This window comes from Protopterus annectens, chromosome 4.part1 (assembly GCF_019279795.1).
Source record: "Protopterus annectens isolate FY-2018-M chromosome 4.part1, PAN1.0, whole genome shotgun sequence".
In the NCBI taxonomy this organism is placed as follows: Eukaryota; Metazoa; Chordata; order Ceratodontiformes; family Protopteridae; genus Protopterus; species Protopterus annectens.
Genome location: NC_056734.1, coordinates 468,748,896 through 468,767,019, shown reverse-complemented (window position 1 = coordinate 468,767,019; position 18,124 = coordinate 468,748,896). Strand labels below are relative to the sequence as shown.

Genomic DNA, 18,124 nt, shown 5'->3' with positions numbered 1-18,124 from the left:
CCATTGTGTATGAAATCAGCTGTTGAATGGTACAAATTTCTGGAATGCATCCACTTGCAGTTAACTTATTAATAACAATTTGTAAAGGTTTCACTAGATTATTTTATGAAGTGTAGAAAATATCCAAAATACCTTGTACTGGCTATGTCAGTAGTGTTCTACAGTGGTTTGATTACTTAAAGTACTATTCACCAATAATTCTGAGTAGGTCAACTTAGTGTATAATACTAATATCCAAAATAGTTTTAAAGATGGCACATAATTTGGCCACCAGGGTATGTGCAGTTTGTAATTTTTGTGATCTCTTTTGACAATCGCACATTCCACTGGTTTGTCTACCTAACTAGGTGCATCTCTGTGAAGTAATCAAATGGAATGCAAGAGAAATGAAAATACGAATTCTGAAAAAGTAATACTGATGACTGTGTTGTTTCTTCAACAAAAATAGCCATTATCTAAGCTGTTTAAACTATTTAATGTAAAAACTTAAAAATTCAGCATAAAAGTTAATATCATTTATACAAAGGTGAAAGTCAGATAGGTCAGGTATATCCATATGAATTCTGACATATAATATAACGCCATACAAAAATACTTTTTAGTTTTTCAGCGTCAAGCCCATTCTAAATAAACCTGTGGGGGTTCATACACCTCAGCATTTATTTACATATTACAAATTCAAAGTCAAGGCCATCTTTTTGAAAGAGGGGAAACATTCTGAAAATGACTAAGAATTAGTTTTGTTATTGGATATGCAGGGTTCGATTTGTCATCATCATCATTATCTTCATCATTATCATCATCACCGTTACTGTTTGGTCTTTTCCTTACTGAATGCATTTCATATTTCTCAACTTTATCAGGTGGTTTAAACTTGTTTAGGCCAAATAAATGTTGATCTAATAAATATCTATACATCTGGTTTGCAGCTGTGTGTTTACATAATTTCTGACTGCATGTTTGTTCTTGACGTTTCTCCTGGGTCACGACTGAAAATGGTCTGGTGTTTGGGACCAGTAAATTTATCCAGCTAACAAAGGAAATAAATAAATATAAATACAGAAGAAAGGACAGATTTATTATTATTCCTACTTCGCAGATGAGGCTTCTTTGGAAACAAACTATCTGCTTATCTAAAAATATTTATATATATTATTTTGTTTCTCTTTAGTTGCAGTCCTCCATACAATCTGACTTTAATATGCTAACCTCAGCCTTCCTCTATATAACCCGCTACAAAACCAGGCCCCCTGAATACTCCCCTGGACAGTACTGAACTGGATGCGCACACCACCTCTGTGAAATAAAGTAGGTTTTGTTTGCCTACTGTGCTGCTGTCAACTCATTTTTGTAGTGTAAAAGTTTACTGTATCTGTAAGGCACACACACCGAGCGACCCCCCCCCCCCCATACCTGCATTCGGTCTTCTTAATTTCCCTTGCCAACTGTTTGTATTCTTCCTATTTATTTTTTCCTTCTTCATCACTCACTTTGTATGTCCTTGTCTGCCACCAGATGGCAGCATTGGCTTGAGAACAGCCAGTTCTCCAACTCTTTTAGCTCCCTCAGCTGTGTCACTTGGAACATACCCTGCTCCACTGAATATAGCTGTAAGCTGTTGCATATCCTCAATTCTGATAACATAGCCCAAATAGTTATATGTCTGATAACATAGCTCAAATAGGTCTTGCCCTCTAAATGAAAGCAGTGGTTACCCTAACACACGGTCGTTCCTTACACAAGCCCATTTCACTTCCTGCCTAATATCCTCTGCTCTAGTCTCTGTGTCTCTCTCCCCTCAGCATTGTGACCCTCCAGTCCCAGCTAGGTCAACCCGCTCCGTTCACCCTCCCTACACTCGTGTTCACTCCGCTCCCCTACCCTGCCCTGATTCTCCACCTGCCCCCACTACACCTACATTTATCCATCCCCCAAATCACCTGATGTATTAACCACACCCAAATGCCAATTAATCACCATCCTCCCCCAACAACATCCACTACCCAACAACTTCCATAACCTCCCCCTCTCCAGTCTTATCCCTCCTATTCTAACACATTCGCCAATCAGTTCCCCTTCAACCCACTATTCCCCCTCATTTAAAACAAACCCCCTTTACCTTTTGCCACTTCAATATGCCTCTACTCCAGCACACTACTCTGCTATCATTTGCCTCCCTACTCACATGTCTCACCATAGCCACCATCAGCACCAGTTACTATCTCCCAACCACACACTATAACAACCCAAAATCATCCACCCTACCCCACAATATAAGCAACTCCCTAGGTCAACAAGAATACTCCCAACACCAAACTATTAAACCCCCACTTATCCTACCCCCCAAAGTGTTTTGCAACACCTTCCAAAAAACAACCGAATCTCCAATTCAACTCCCTAATAATACAGTACCTCAAAGTCATTACATCCACATCCACCTAACTACTACTAGATGGTGATAGTCACCCCAGTTCTGGCCCTGAAACTCCCACCAAAAACAACAACAATTCCCACCTTCCTTACAAATAAAACCCCAATGACTTACTAATCCTGAACCTAAACATTCACAGTATTATGAACAAAACAGAAGAACTCCATTCCACCATCTCTTTTTACAACTCAGACATAATTGTCATCACTGAAACATGGCTTAAACCACATATCAGTGATGACTCCATAATCCCACCTGGTTATAATATTCTTAGGTCTGACCGGCTACTCAAAAGAGGTGGTGGAATAGCCCTATTACATAAAACTAATGTAAAAGTTCAACCCCTACATATAGATACCCTAGATGTCAAACATGCTGAAACCTTACTTGCAAAACTCTCCCTAAATCAACACAAACATCTTAACTTAACAGGCAGGTGACAATCTTCCAATCCTCGAATCCATACTTCACTGGGCCTCCCACTCCCTATGCCAAGAAACCGTCACATTAGGTGATGTAAATGTGGAATGGAACTATATACACTCTCCCACTCTCACCTGCCATATTAATCTCTACAATTTCACCCAACTCATCCAGTCCCCTACATGCATTGATAAAGCCACAAAAAGAGAATCCACACTAGACTGGATCCATACCAATCAGCTCATTAATGCCCATCAATGGGACACACTGGCCAACATACTTAGTGACCACAACCCTACCTTCATACTTACACATAGGTAAAAAACACCAACTCTCCCTCCCTCCTACAAACCCGCTACCACAAAAATTTCCCCAAAAATGACTTCCTGAGGGCCTTAAAATACTATGACTGGTCTCCCATCAAATCCCTTCCTTTAGATAGTGCAGTTGAATACTTCAGCTCCTCATTTCTAAACATCCTCAACCAACTGGCCCCCATAAAAACAATTAGGATATGTAATAACCCTACCCCTAACTCTAAAAAAACCCAAGAACCCTACTGCAAAATAGGGACAAAGTTTGGAAAACCTGGCGCCATTATAGAACATCTGCAACTAGGCAATACTTTCTTGAACTTTGGAAAAATGACAAAAAACAAGTAAAACTAGATAAACAAAACTCTGACCTGTCCCTACAAAAGAAGTATAATAGCAGCCCTCAGAAATTCTGATCAACAGTAAATAATATCCTTCAGCCTGGTAAATCCACCACTCCACCCCTCAATGTCCCCAGCACTGATGTCGACATTGCCTGAAGCTTTAACAACTATTTCACCTCCTATATTCTAAAAATCATAAATAACTCCACCACAACCAACACTTCCCAACTTCCTACAACCCAACAAGACTGTATCCCCTTCTCACTCGTGCCATTACAAACATCCTATATACAAAATTTGCTAACTAAACTCAAACCCACCACCCTAGCCACTGACAACATCCCCACTGAATACCTGCAACTCGCATCCACAGTCGTAGCCTACCCTATCTCATTATTAATTAACAGATCCATTACCAAGAATACTGTGCCCATCTTGTGGAAAACCTCTTTCATCATTCCCCTTCACAAAGGTGGACTCTCTACTGATCTCTCTAACTATCACCCAATAGCAATTCTTTCACCCCTGTCAAAAACTTTAGAGAGATGCATACATCACCAAATCCTCTCCCACATCCACTCCAATAACCTTCTCTCTCCTACCCAACAAGGCTTCTGCCCATCTCACTGTACCTCCACCACCCTACTCAGATTTACTAACACTATAAACTCCTATAGGAACCAAGGCAATCTTGTTTCCGCTACCTTCCTTGATTTATCCAAGGCATTTTACATGGTATCCCACAAAAAACTTTTCACTTGTCTCTCTGACCTTAACTTTGACACCCCTACTCTGCTTTTGTTCAAAACCTATCTAGGTAACCATCACCAGTCCTTCAAATAGATAAACTCCCTATCCCCCACACTCCCAGTCACCCTAGGCATACCCCAAGGTTCTATCCTTGGCCCAATTCTACTTAATATCTTCACCAACCAACTCCACCTAGCTACCACAGAAGCCAATATAGTCCAATAACTTGATGACACAACCCTCAAATGCTCTGCACCCAATATCCAACTTCTTCAGCAAAAAGCCCAACTAACCTTCACTAAAATTGAGAACTGGCTCAGTAACTCACAACTTACACTTAATCCCAAAAAAACCAACTCATGCTGTTCCATCCAACCAAACCCTCTAATCTCCCCTTTTCAATTTCCTCCACCAATAACACACAAATCACTCCAGTCTCTGAGGCAAAACTCCTAGCAATTACCATTGACCAACAACTCAAATTTAACAAACACATATCAGTAACCATCTCTAAGGTCCACAAAAAACTAAGCTCCCTCCATAGATGCAAAAGTACCCTACCTCAGAATCTCGTATTGCCATAGCTAAAACTCATCTTCTGTCCACACTGCTATATGCCTCTCCCTCACTAACAAACTTAAATAAAGCTGACTTAAACAAACTCTCCACCTGCTACTACAAAATTGCTAGATTCGCCACAAATACCAAATCATGTTCCTACCATTACCATACCCTACAAACCCTACATTGGCTAGAATTTCCCAACCTTCTAAAATATCACCAACTCAACTTAGCCCATCAAATACTCTACTACCCTGAAAAAACACCTGCCCTGAACAGCCTTCTTAACTTTCATAATCCAAATAGACAACTACACTCTAGCAACAAAGCCCTAATTGAAACCATCTCCTGCAAAAGCAACTCAGGGGAATCTCTTTTTGTCCATGAAATTGCCAAGACCTGGAATAACCTTTCTCCTGACCTTAGACTTTTAAATTCTACATCTTCCTTTAAGACTCTCCTAAAATCATATCTCTACTCCAGCCACCTATGTAACTGTAATAAGCCATCATAAAACAACATACTACTACAGGGAAACCTTTTTACAACTCAAGTGAATCCTCTACCAGGGTCACTGTTCAGTCTGTACTATACTCCCCTGAACTCATCTTAATGCTCAGTGTAAATACTGTAAATATTTCTACAAGTAGTCACCTGCTTACCCATCCATCAGTGTAACACAGCGACTATGCTCATCCTGTATAAAAATGCTTCACCTTTTTATCCAACAATTGAATTCGCATTGCTACTATCTAAAATATCTTTATAGTGTAACATCTACCTGCAAATTTAAATCTATGCTCTGACTTATTGTAAGCAGTTTTGTAACTTGTATACTATGTTAAAGTAATTTACAACTTTTTCTCTCATGTTATTGTAAATTGTATTCTCTCTTTTTTTAATTGTGCTGGAACTTTTCTCCGCAGGACTCCACTGAAAATGGATACCTGCTGTCCAGTTGGACTACCCTGGTTACAAACGTAAAATAAATAAAATAATAAATAAATAACAGAGAGGAGCAAGTGTATAAGTGGGCGTACAATCTGTGCATTATTTTATTTTCAATTTAATGCAATATATTTATTTATTCTGGTTGTGTCTAGTTGTGTGCTTTAATTCCCTGTAGTACTTTAACAAATGTAATCAGGTATTCGCAATTGTTTCCTATTTTGAGATTTTGAAATCCACAAGTTCATATCTGACTGAAAGTCTTTAATTGAGTAAGGTGAACTACATCTATTAATAAAAAATCGTGCATAAATGACAATAAAGTTATATAAAATGAAAAAAGTCAGTTGCCTACCTGTTACATCTGCTGTGATTTGTGCTTCTAAAAACAGAAGAGATTAAGATATTATTTCAGTAAATATATGCATTACAAAATATATCACTTAATAAAACATGTTGAAAAAATATACACAAGCAAGTTGATACTAAAGTGAAATAATAAAGATGCTTCAAACATCACATTCCACATCATAATAAAAAAGAAAATTTCATAAAAATAAATGCTCTTAAATGACCTGGATAAACTCAACTTTGATTATAACAGCAAAATGTTATAGGATTTTAAGACTGGCTAGTGATTCTCCTCCTGGCCTAAACAGTATGGTTAGTATTAAACCTATACTGATTAAGCTTAGTAGAACTAAGCTGTGATATGGTTTATATATTTTTTCATGTTTTTATTGTTTTATATACATTTTGTACTAAAAGTTTTTAATATATGTTTGCTATGCCTTGAATATAGGTCATGTGACTTTGGCTGTCGGTCATGTGACTACCCTGGGACCTATATATATGGAGAATGTACTCATGTATTTTAGTATTGACAAAGGATTATTTCCGAAAGCTTTGCTTTGCTCGCTATTAAAGTGGTTTTTACTGACGTTCTGGTTTTTTGTTTTGCTATTTACTGTTGGCTCTTGTGTTCTTGGATAGGTAAATAGTTCACATTTTATTCCTTGATCAATAATGTGGAACTGAAATTATTTTACAAAATAATGCTTATCTTAAAACAGGTTCTGATGTCAAGTTGGGCTAAATGAAGCTGATGAGCTTCAAGTCATGTGCAGTTGTTGTAACTAATCCACTTGTGAACTATAAATGTGTTTAGAGGTTAAGGGCTACTGAAATTGCAATAAATAATTCCACAATGCCGTTGGTACCTGAGGAAGTTAATAAGACAGATTATTTGGGGAGCTGTAGAAGGATGTCTTTCAAGGAGTGACACAGAACACTCTAGCTAATGAGGCATGCCAAACAATTCTGACTGTACTGTTTTACAGAATGGGATTCACAACATAATAATGTCTTTCATTAATACAGTATTTGAGTTGGGTGTCCAGTTCAGCATACTTGATATTGTGACGTTTTTCATTCATTTTTTTTAAATTTTATTCATTTGGTAACTAGGTAAACCCACTAAACATGAATATCCCCTTGTTAGGAGTGACACGGGAGAAATGACTCTTTAAATGATACTGTTCTCTGAGTAAAATACTTTGTAAATAGAACTCAGGAGACTCAAAATCAGGACCACAAGATGAAGTTCATTAAATAATAGTAATGTCTTCCATAATCCTCTTAGATAAACTGCCAAACTCATCTACAGATGGGGCTCATGACCGAGCTGGTTACTGAAGCCTGAGTGGGAAAATCTGTCAATGTACTTCAGTTCTCATCATAATGGATGCAGATTTAGTCAGTTGTTCTGATTGCTAACATTATGCACAGTCAGGAGTGATGTGGTCTATAGTTTTTTCCTGTGTGTGTGTGTGTGTGTGTGTGTGTGTGTGTGTGTGTGTGTGTGTGTGTGTGTGTGTGTTTATTTGTGTGTATGTATGAGACCACATACACATAATAAGCTGGTTTGTTGGCAACAATCTGTAAAACTTTTTCAGGTAATCTGGCTAGTGCTTGCAATTACAGTAAGCAATTACAAATATTTAAATTCAGTACTGTGTCACTTGCAGGTGTATTTTTCAGAGGAAACAACATTTTTTGGGGTTGCTATAGCTATAGTAACTGATGGAAGAACATACCTTTCCATAAGGAATGTAATAACAATAACATTACTCAAAAGCAGCTGTTAAACTTCAAAAGTATATGCTGCCCCAAATTCGAAGGGCCACATTATAACTATAATGTATAAGATGAACATGAAGACGAATAGTAGACATCTAAGGCAAGCTTACTTTTATAACAAAATGTTACCTGTTATTAGAGACATATTGTAATCAATAACTAGAAGGGACAACAGTGTATTGATACCACTCTAGAAATGAGTAGTAAGGCCTAATATTAAATATTATGCATCAGCCTGTTTATAAAAAAATCAATTGAAAAGACTTGAAAAAGTAGAAACATTTTACATGAGACAGATATTTGCAGACAAGGCTGGAGAAATTACTCCTATATGCTATTAATGACAGGTTACTGAAATATGACCTTATATTGATATATACATTTATAAATAACAATAGTGTTGCAGTGTATTTAGGTATTTAAACTAAGGAACTTACATGGGAAACTAGGCGTTAACAGTTATTTATTGAAATACCTACAATAAATGAGAACTTTCCACAGTAGGTCAGAATTGTGGTGGAACTCTTTAGCTCTACAGATTAGAAGATTGGACAACATATTTGCCTTTAAGAGATGTTTGGACACTTGGTTGGGTGCAAGATTTTATGCTCCAACACTAAATGATGCCAAACTGTTTGAAGGCCTACAGATGGCTTTAAGTATCATCATTTCTGAACATCCAACATTGAACCCTGAACATGACTGTGATACTGGTTATAATGATGATGATGATGATGATGTAAAATAAACATGATGTCACTCAAGAGCAACAGCCTAGACTAGGCTTTCCCAACCCTGTCAGAAGCACCAAGTGTTGTTGTTGTTATTATTATTATTATTTTTATTATTACAATTATTATTATTGCAATTATTAATATTTTGACATAGTGTTAAGCCAGGCAGTTACTCAATTCCATTATTCAGTAAGACATTAGTGCTGTCTGCCTTCTATTTAATACTTACATTCTGCAAACACAACTCTGCACTGCATAGAAATCCTCTGCTACTAGTTCTGAGAGGAGTAAATGTAGGTTTATGAGAGTCAAAAACTAACACTTAAACTCAGGGTCTCCTACGTTGTAACCCACTACAGTATAATGTATTGCACATACTATCCAAAATCTACTAAAATTGTGGAAATGAATGACAGTGTAGCAATCATCCCTACAGCATTTTAATGTGATAACCTGTAGATTTTACATATATTTTGGTTAGATTCAAGTATGATGTATCAAACAATCGAAAATAAATCTCCTCTGACATGGTGGAAGTTCAATATGGACTTTAATTGCATAAAGAAATTCTTCAAAACAGCTTCATTAGGTGGATTTTTTAATACTATATCCCTCCTCCCATTTAAATAAAATAAATCAATCACATTACCTGTATTTAAAAATACATCACCGAATCTTCAAATGGAAAAATACTTATAAAAATACAGTTGAACTAGAAGCACAACATTATATAGTGTTTATATTCAATGCTTTAAAGAAGCCATAACATTTAAACCATGAGAATAAGTAACTTCTAAAATCCATTTTCATTCAACCACTTCTTTGTGATTAGGCATGCACCCCCTTCAATTAGGAAAAATAAATACCAAAACTCAAAACTTGAAAGTATGAGTTGTGTCTCTTCTAATAACATATCTTGCAATGACATTGCTTCTAGCTCCTTTTACAATATTATTAATATATTCATATATTCTTTCCTTCAAATGACAATTAATTTTACCAATGTAAAAAGCATGCAGGTGTCACAAGTTGCTACATATAATAAATATCTTTATTTACGATCTGCATAATGCCTAAATATATAACTCATTTCTGTCTGTGGATGTATACATATTTTCTCCATATATTTGCAGTAAGTGAAAGTCCAACATTTCTGCATGCCTAATCTATTAAAACCTAACTGATGACATTGCTTTTTGTAGCAAAGCAGCTGTTCGTGTAAAAGTTGTTCTTATTCCCAAATTTGGTTTCTCTCCTATTAAATATTTTATCTCATTACTAGAGATCAATATATTCCCATTTCTTCTAAAAACATCACAATTTAAATCTTGTAAAAGATCATAGGAAACATAAATTAAGAACAAACATTCTTGTTATTAATTCTTTTTTTTTTATGAAAGAATGGAATTCCTTCTTGACTTCTTATTTTTATAACTTCTTCTTTTATTCTGTGTCATTCATTTACTTTGTAACCTCTGCTCTGAAAGTTTTTAAGCAAAGCATGTTGTCACAGTCTGAAGGAGATTGGAGACTGTAAAGTGGTGGCAGGGGAAAGTGTAGTTAGGCAGCATAGGATGGTGGTTTGTAGGATGACACTGGTGATCAAGAAGAGGAGGATGAGTGTGAGGGCAGCACCAAGGATCAAATGGTGGAAACTGAAAAATGGTAATAGTGAGGTGATGTTCAGGGAAGAGTTAAGACAGACACTGGGTGGCAATGAAGAGTTACCAAATAATTGGGTAACTACAGCAGAGCTAGTAAGAGAGATGGCTAGAAAGGTGCTTGGTGTGACATCTGGAAAGAGGAAGGAGGACAAGGAGACCTGGTGGTGGAATGAAGAAGTACACGAGAATATACAGAGAAAGAGGTTGGTGAAGAAGAAGTGGGATTGTCAAAGAGATGAAGAAAGTAGGCAAGAGTATAAGGAGATGAGGTGCATGGCAAAGAGAGAGGTGGTGAAGGCTAAGGATAAGGCATATGACGAGTTGTATAAAAGGTTGGACACTAAGGAGGGAGAAAAGGACCTGTACCGACTGGCTAGACAGAGGGACCGAGCTAGTAAAGATGTGCAGCAGGTAAGGGTGATAAAGGATAATGAGGGAAACATACTCACAAGCAAGGAGAGTGTGTTGAGCAGATGGAAAGAGTACTTTGAGGGGCTGATGAATGAAGAGAATGAGAGGGAGAGAAGGTTGGATGATGTGTGGATAGTGAATCATGAATTGCAATGGATTAGCATGGAGGAAGTAAGGCTAGCTATGAAGAGGATGAAGAATGGAAAGGCTGTTGGTCCAGATGACATACCTGTGGAAGCATGGAGGTGTTTAGGTGAAATGGCAGTGGAGTTTTTAACTAGATTGTTTAATGAAATCTTGGAAAGTGAAAGGATGCCTGAGGAATGGAGAAAAAGTGTTTTGGTACTGATTTTTAAGAATAAGGGTGATGTGCAGAGCTGTAGTAACTACAGAGGGATTAAATTGATCAGTCACAGCATGAAGTTATGGGAAAGAGTAGTGGAAGCTAGGTTAAGAAGGGATGTGATGATTAGTGATCAGCAGTATGGTTTCATGTCAGGAAAGAGCAATATACATGCAATGTTTGCTTTGAGAGTGTTGATTGAGAAGTACAGAGAAGGTCAGAAGGAGTTGCATTGTGTCTTTGTGGATTTAGAGAAAGCATATGACAGGGTGCCTAGAGAGGAGTTGTGGTATTGTATGAGGAAGTCGGGAGTGTCAGAGAAGTATGTAAGAGTGGCACAGGATATGTACGAGGGTAGTGTGACAGTGGTGAGGTCTGCGGTGGGAGTGATGGATGCGTTTAAGGTGGAGGTGGGATTACATCAAGGATCAGCTCTGATCCCTTTCTTATTTGTAATGGTGATAGACAGGTTGACAGATGAGATCAGACAGGAGTCCCCGTGGACTATAATGTTTGCAGATGAAATTGTGATCTGTAGTGAGAGTAGGGAACAGGTGGAGGAGACCCTGGAGATGTCGAGATTTGCTCTAGAGAGCAGAGGAATGAAGGTTAGCAGGACTAAGACAGAATATATGTGTGTGAATGAGAGGGAGGACAGAGAAATGGTGAGGATGCAGGGAATAGAGGTGGTGAAGGTGGATGAGTTTAAATACTTGGGATCAACAGTTCAGAGTAATGGTGAGTGTGGAAGAGAGGTGAAGAAGAGAGTACAGGCAGGATGGAGTGGGTGGAGAAGAGTGTCAGGAGTGATTTGTGACAGACGAGTACCAGTAAGAGTGAAAGGGAAGGTCTACAAGAGGGTAGTGAGACCAGCTATGTTATATGGGTTGGAGAGAGTGGCACTGGCAAAAAGGCAGGAGTTAGAGCTGGATGTGGCAGAGTTAAAGATGTTAAGATTTGCAATGGGTGTGATGAGGATGGACAGGATTAGGAATAAGTATATTAGAGGGTCAGCCCAGGTTGGAAGGTTTGGAGACAAAGCCAGAGAGGCAAGATTACGTTGGTTTGGACATGTGTTGAGGAGGGATGCAGAGTATTTTGGGGAAAAGATGCTAAGGATGAAGCTGCCAGGTAACAGGAAAAGAGGAAGGCCTAAGATAAGGTTTATGGCTGTGGTGAGAGAGGACATGCAGGTGGTTGGTGTGACAGAGCAAGATGCAGAGAACAAGAAGAAATGGAACAGTTGATCTGCTGTGGCGACCCCTGACAGGAGCAGCTGGCAGAAGAAGAAGAAGATGTTGTCACAATGCAAGAATGAATTATTTTTGCATTCTTCCTTAAATACATATGAATAAATTAAATCATTACTATTTTTACTGTCTTTGACAACCAAGAAAGCTTATATAAGAATTTGGATAATTGATATGAAACTTTAAAAATGAAGTGGTCAATTCCAAATAAGTTTTAAAATCCTTCAGTAAAAATCTATCTTTCCTGTCACTGTTCCAACTCAACAACGCTTTTATAACATTATACATGTGACGTAAATGTATTGTTATTAATCACATAATCATTTTCCCGCTGTAGTAATACCATATTGGCAGACATATTGGTACAGGCCATACCCATTTCTATGCCAGAGTAAAATGAAAGCACATTGTAGTCTGTTACTAATTCCAATAACACACACTATAGATTGATATTAAGAGTAGAAACTTGAAAAATCTTTTTTTTAAATATTCACTTATATATTCTCAGCTTTCAGTATTAGGAATACTAGTAAAAAGAAAACGGGTATCTGCTATCACAAACAAAAGTCTTTATATTAGTTATGCTTTTATTCCATCTATATATGTCTTCTAAAATGTTTTATGTCATTTAAGACAAAATTATATCCATCAATAAGGGCACATAATCTTTTCCATAAATAAACTGACATGTTCCATGATCTAGCCTCTGTCCGAAACAATTGGTCTCATAGGGGTTCTTTATCTATCTTTCTCTATTTTAGGAAGACTATAGATGTCTGAAATGGTGGGATCACTAAAATAAAAATAGTGAAATAATTCTGCTGATAAACTTCAACACATATGCAAATCATACATCTGGGCTTTTAAATTCATAATTAATCTTATTTCATATCACTTACCTTTTGATAAACTGCATTATCTGAAAGCCTTTAATTTACACAACATTATAATCACCTGTATCACAAATTGCTATACCATACTTTTATGTGCTGTAATAACAATGTTCATATTTAATTTCAATTGTTCTAAAGTTTCTCATCAAGTGTTGCATTATCAATGTTATTTTTCAGCTTTTGTTCAAAAAATAACTCTTTCACTCTTTTGCATAAATGCTTTTGTCAGCAGATTCTTGTTATGGGTAAAACAACAAAGTTTTATAAATTCACCTTTGTTTCCATTGGAAAAATAAGATATAGAGTCAAACTTCTAACAGAAACTGTAAATCTGTCAAGGCAATGATCACTGTACTGTTCCATGACTAGCTGGAATGAACATTAAACCCTTGACTTTAAGAAGCTGATGAAGTTATTTTGAGAAATGTTTTTGACTATTTTGAAGACTTATGTTATGTAATTAATGACCATAATGAACTTCTGGTGTGGCAAATAGTTATTATTTTGTGTAGTTTGATGTTAGTTGTTACTTTCCATAACTGTATTATAATTTGCCAGCTTTTTTTCTTGGATAAGATGTATCAAACACTGCAGTAGCAGATGACAACATTTTATATACAAGTTGACAATGTTCCACAGACATGGAATGCAGATGAAAGGAGGTGGTATATTCCAAAGAAAATGTATTCTTGTTATATTCTCAGCAATCCTTCTTCTACAGCAGATACAGAGGCAGGATTAATCGGTTATTAGTGTGGAATAAAACAACAACAAAAGAATGAAAAGGGACTTAGCAACTGCAAAACAGTTTAGATGATATAATTTCCAGTTAAATTATAAATGTAAAATACTGGTGAAATGATTGAAATAGATTAGGCATATCACATCATCAGATGGAGTGAAGCCTTATACAGAAAAACTTGAGACAATTGTTTAAATGTCAAAACCAAAAGAACAGAAAGGTTCTACAAAGCTTTTAGTAGTGATATAGTATTATGAAAAGTTTGTATACAATATGTCTGAGATGCAGATATTATACATTTAAAGTACCATGATGCAAATAACCAATTTGTGCTGCAAGTACAGCCAGTCAGGATGAGGCAAGAACTATATTAGAAAAATGTTACACAACTTGAATATTGGACAAGAGATATGATGATCTGATATATATATATATATATATATATATATATATATATATATATATGTATGTATATATATATATATATATATATATATATATATGTGTGTGTGTGTGTGTGTGTGTATATATATATATATATATATATATATATATATATATATATATATATATATTTATATAAAAGGAGCTACAAGCAATGCGTGGGATATGAAAATATGTGATTATGAATATGATGGAGTTTATATGGAAATATATTATAAATACTTGCAAAGCAAATTCATAACATCTTTGTATGAGGCTCCTCTGAGGCTAAAAATATTTTGCTTCATCTAAATATGATCTGAAGGGGAATACATGCTAAACAAGGAACTAGATATATAAACTATACTGATTAGATGAAATTTATCAGAAGAAAACGGATAACTGTTTAGGCAATACAGCAGTTACTAAAGAAAGAAAAAAGACAGATACGTTCACAGATGTACTGGTACTGACGTAGAAATGCAGTTACTGAAGCAAGTTACTGTGAGAGAGCAATATCATTAGCAAGGAAAGACTTAGCTTTATTTTCTTTGAAGGAATAAATAATTAATATCTAGGGCTTAAATTACACTGTCAAAGCTAACAAAAATAGTTTAATATCAAGTGAAAAGGCAATTCCTGGAGAGAGTCCATGAATTACTACCAGAAATAATACACACACACACACACACACACACACACACACACACACACACACACACACACACACACACACACACACACACACACACACACATATTTGCACACTCGCACACACACACACACACACACACACACACACACACACACACACACACACACACACACACACAAGCACACGTCATTAAATATTAATTATTATAAATTATTATTTTTTTCCTCTGTTTTCCTGTAGGGTAACATGTATTACATATTCTTCAGATCCTGCAGTTCCATTCAAATGCAAGTCTTTTTTTCCTTTACAATAGAAGCCATACTATTCACCTTTGTTAGAAACTTTCACTCAAACAGAAAAAAGTATCAAAGAGCTGTACCACTGACAATACATGCATAACAATAGTCCAGAACAAGAACTGCTTACAAGCCCAACAAACAGATTAGTTCACATTAGTAATTTGTCTTATATGTGCTGCTTAATATTTAAAGTTTGCAATAATAATCAAAGAAAGAGACATTACAACTGCATGTGTGAGTAGTATATTAAAGTTTATGTTCCCAAGAAATAATATATCTAAAGTTGTCCTATCTGATAATCTTCCATATTAAAAAAATGTTAGGAATTTCAAAGACATGTGAATAATTGGTAATTCAGACATATAATATCTAGTCCACATTATATGCAGATTAGTGAGAAGGCACAGGGAGCAGTCCTAGCAGTGCAAAATAAAAGAAGTAGGAAAACTGAGGGGATCATCATCTGTAATTTTGAAATGTAGGAATACCCCATTGGAGAGATTCATTCTCTTAAGACCTCAACTGTTAATGGCAAGGTTGACAAGGAAATTACATGCTTCCTCTGTGTTACTCTTTCATGAAAATAAATAAAAAAGTGAGAGAAGCATAAAAATCATAAGATTAAGTAATACTATTAAGGGTGAAATCTAAAAGACTCCTAAATTTTCAGATTCATAGCAGAGAAAGAATACAGAATTGATGCAAAAAGTGGGAAGTTAGAAAGGCAGCCAGCCCAGATCCTTTGTTACTCTCGCTAAGGTAGAAAGCTGAATAAAATGATTTGCATAGATTTTTATAACACATGGATGTGAAACCTTGGGGGAAAGTAGGATTAGAAATGTTATACAGAGCACACTTCACAAGCTATGCTCCAAGTATAGTTGAATGGCAAAAACTGTCCAAAAATGAAGGCCGGATGTCTAGACATAGCAATCATGCTAAATTCTGTATATAAAAGACCACTGGAAAGAACAACCAGTTATAAGGATGGTTCATGAGTCTATCAAGATATAAAGGAATGAAAGCTGTACGTATTAAAATATCTTTTGCAGATATCTGAAAATCTTATTTAATATTATAATCCATGAAACATTTAGACGTAGGGTTATTTTAACACGGTCATTGTGGTATACCTTTCAACCTGTGATTGCAGAAAATCTGTACAAAGCCAACAAATAATGGAAAGACAAAGTACCAAAACAGGAACACATTTTAAATATTGCTGTTATAAACTTAAAATGTTTTTAGATTTTGTGTTAGCATCTCTGTCATTATTTATTGCCTTTCTTCCACATTGATTTGCTAGAAAACTACAAATTTTATGAGGAATAGATGAAAAATATGAAGCAAAATCTAGACATTCTACAAAAACCTAGATCGTCAATGCTACATTGTAGGAAAATATATACTCACAAGTGTGTGTGTGGGGGGGGGGTGCGCACGCACATCTGTGTATGAGTGTGTTAGCTTTCTGTCATATCACGCATATTCTTTCTAGCGAGTTCACTCTAATTAATGACCTAGTGGAGGAAGTAGAGTCATACTATATTTGTTGTATAAAGGATATCATAACACATATGCCCCTTACATAAAACAGACATAACAATATGGAAACCTTATAACAAAACAAACAGGAGTAAACTGGAAAGAATACAGTGAAAATATAATATTGGCATCCATGGATGTGAAAATTTAAGTTATTATGAAAGACTAAAATATTTGAACTTGTAGAGTATCACATATAGATATTTAAGAGGAAAACTTACTGTTATGTAGGGCATTTAGAGACAGCTATCTCTGGGATGTTTCAGGTTATCCAAAAGTACTACAGAATCATTAGACAACCTATGCAGAAAATTCTACATGAATGAGAAGTGTACTAATTGGTTCTCTGAGAGAACAGCTGATGCATGGAAAAGATTATCAAATTACATTAAAGCAAGCACTACTTTGGATATTTTTAAGCACATTGGACATTTATTATGGGAACAAATGTTTTAGTATATTGGCAAGCTAGAAAGGCATTAATGGCTGCGCTTGTAATATTTGCATGCATTTATGATTCATGGCATGAGAGCGATAGGTAAGAGTTCAAGGGTACTCCAATTCTAAAGAGGTATTTTATGCTAAGGTGATAAAACATTTTGTTGTCCATTTGCCTTATAACAACGTAGACACAAGTACACTTAACTTTATATCAAAGCATAACTACCCAAATAGAACAGAATCACTAGGATACCATACCAACAGACATGGTTGTTACGTCACACTGTCTGTCTAATGGTAATGTAGGTTTCAGACTATCTAGTTGTGCTGTTGGCTTAGAAATTAACTTTCCAATCTAACTATCCTGAATAAAACTTTGGTTAAAATGGAGACTACCTACTGAACTGGACGAAGAAAATTATAGCTACTATCCAAACATGTATGTCAATATAAAAAATATATATATTAATGAGGATTTATACTACGTTTGTGTCAGGCTGGAGGTAAATAAAGCAATTTTCAAGGGACTGTCTTAAGACCTCAGTGCTGCTGCATCTAGTCTTCCACTGCAAAAAGGATTGTAAAAGAGCAGCTTGACCTTCAGCCTCACTATCAGGCGGGCTCATCAGTCTTTTAACACTGCAGGTCCTGACAGCAAAAGTCTGCAGCAAGTATATGCACAACTATCATTTCTTTTGAGATCAAGTCAAGAGAAAAGAAATCTATTAAGTGTAGAAGTATGACTTATCTATTCATCCTTATTTTTCATTCAAATAATTAACCCCTTATATTGCATATGCAACATAATTACTGA

The 18,124-nt window shown here is 36.0% G+C and overlaps 1 long non-coding RNA gene across 1 annotated transcript in view; it reads right to left on the bottom strand.

Annotated features, from left to right (window-relative positions):
* The window catches only part of LOC122801378, a 149,590-nt gene that overhangs the window by 73,494 nt on the left and 57,972 nt on the right, over positions 1–18,124 (bottom strand). The window contains exon 3 of the long non-coding RNA XR_006364698.1: positions 6,127–6,153. This is a non-coding gene — a long non-coding RNA (uncharacterized LOC122801378). The remainder of the gene's footprint in view (positions 1–6,126; positions 6,154–18,124) is intronic.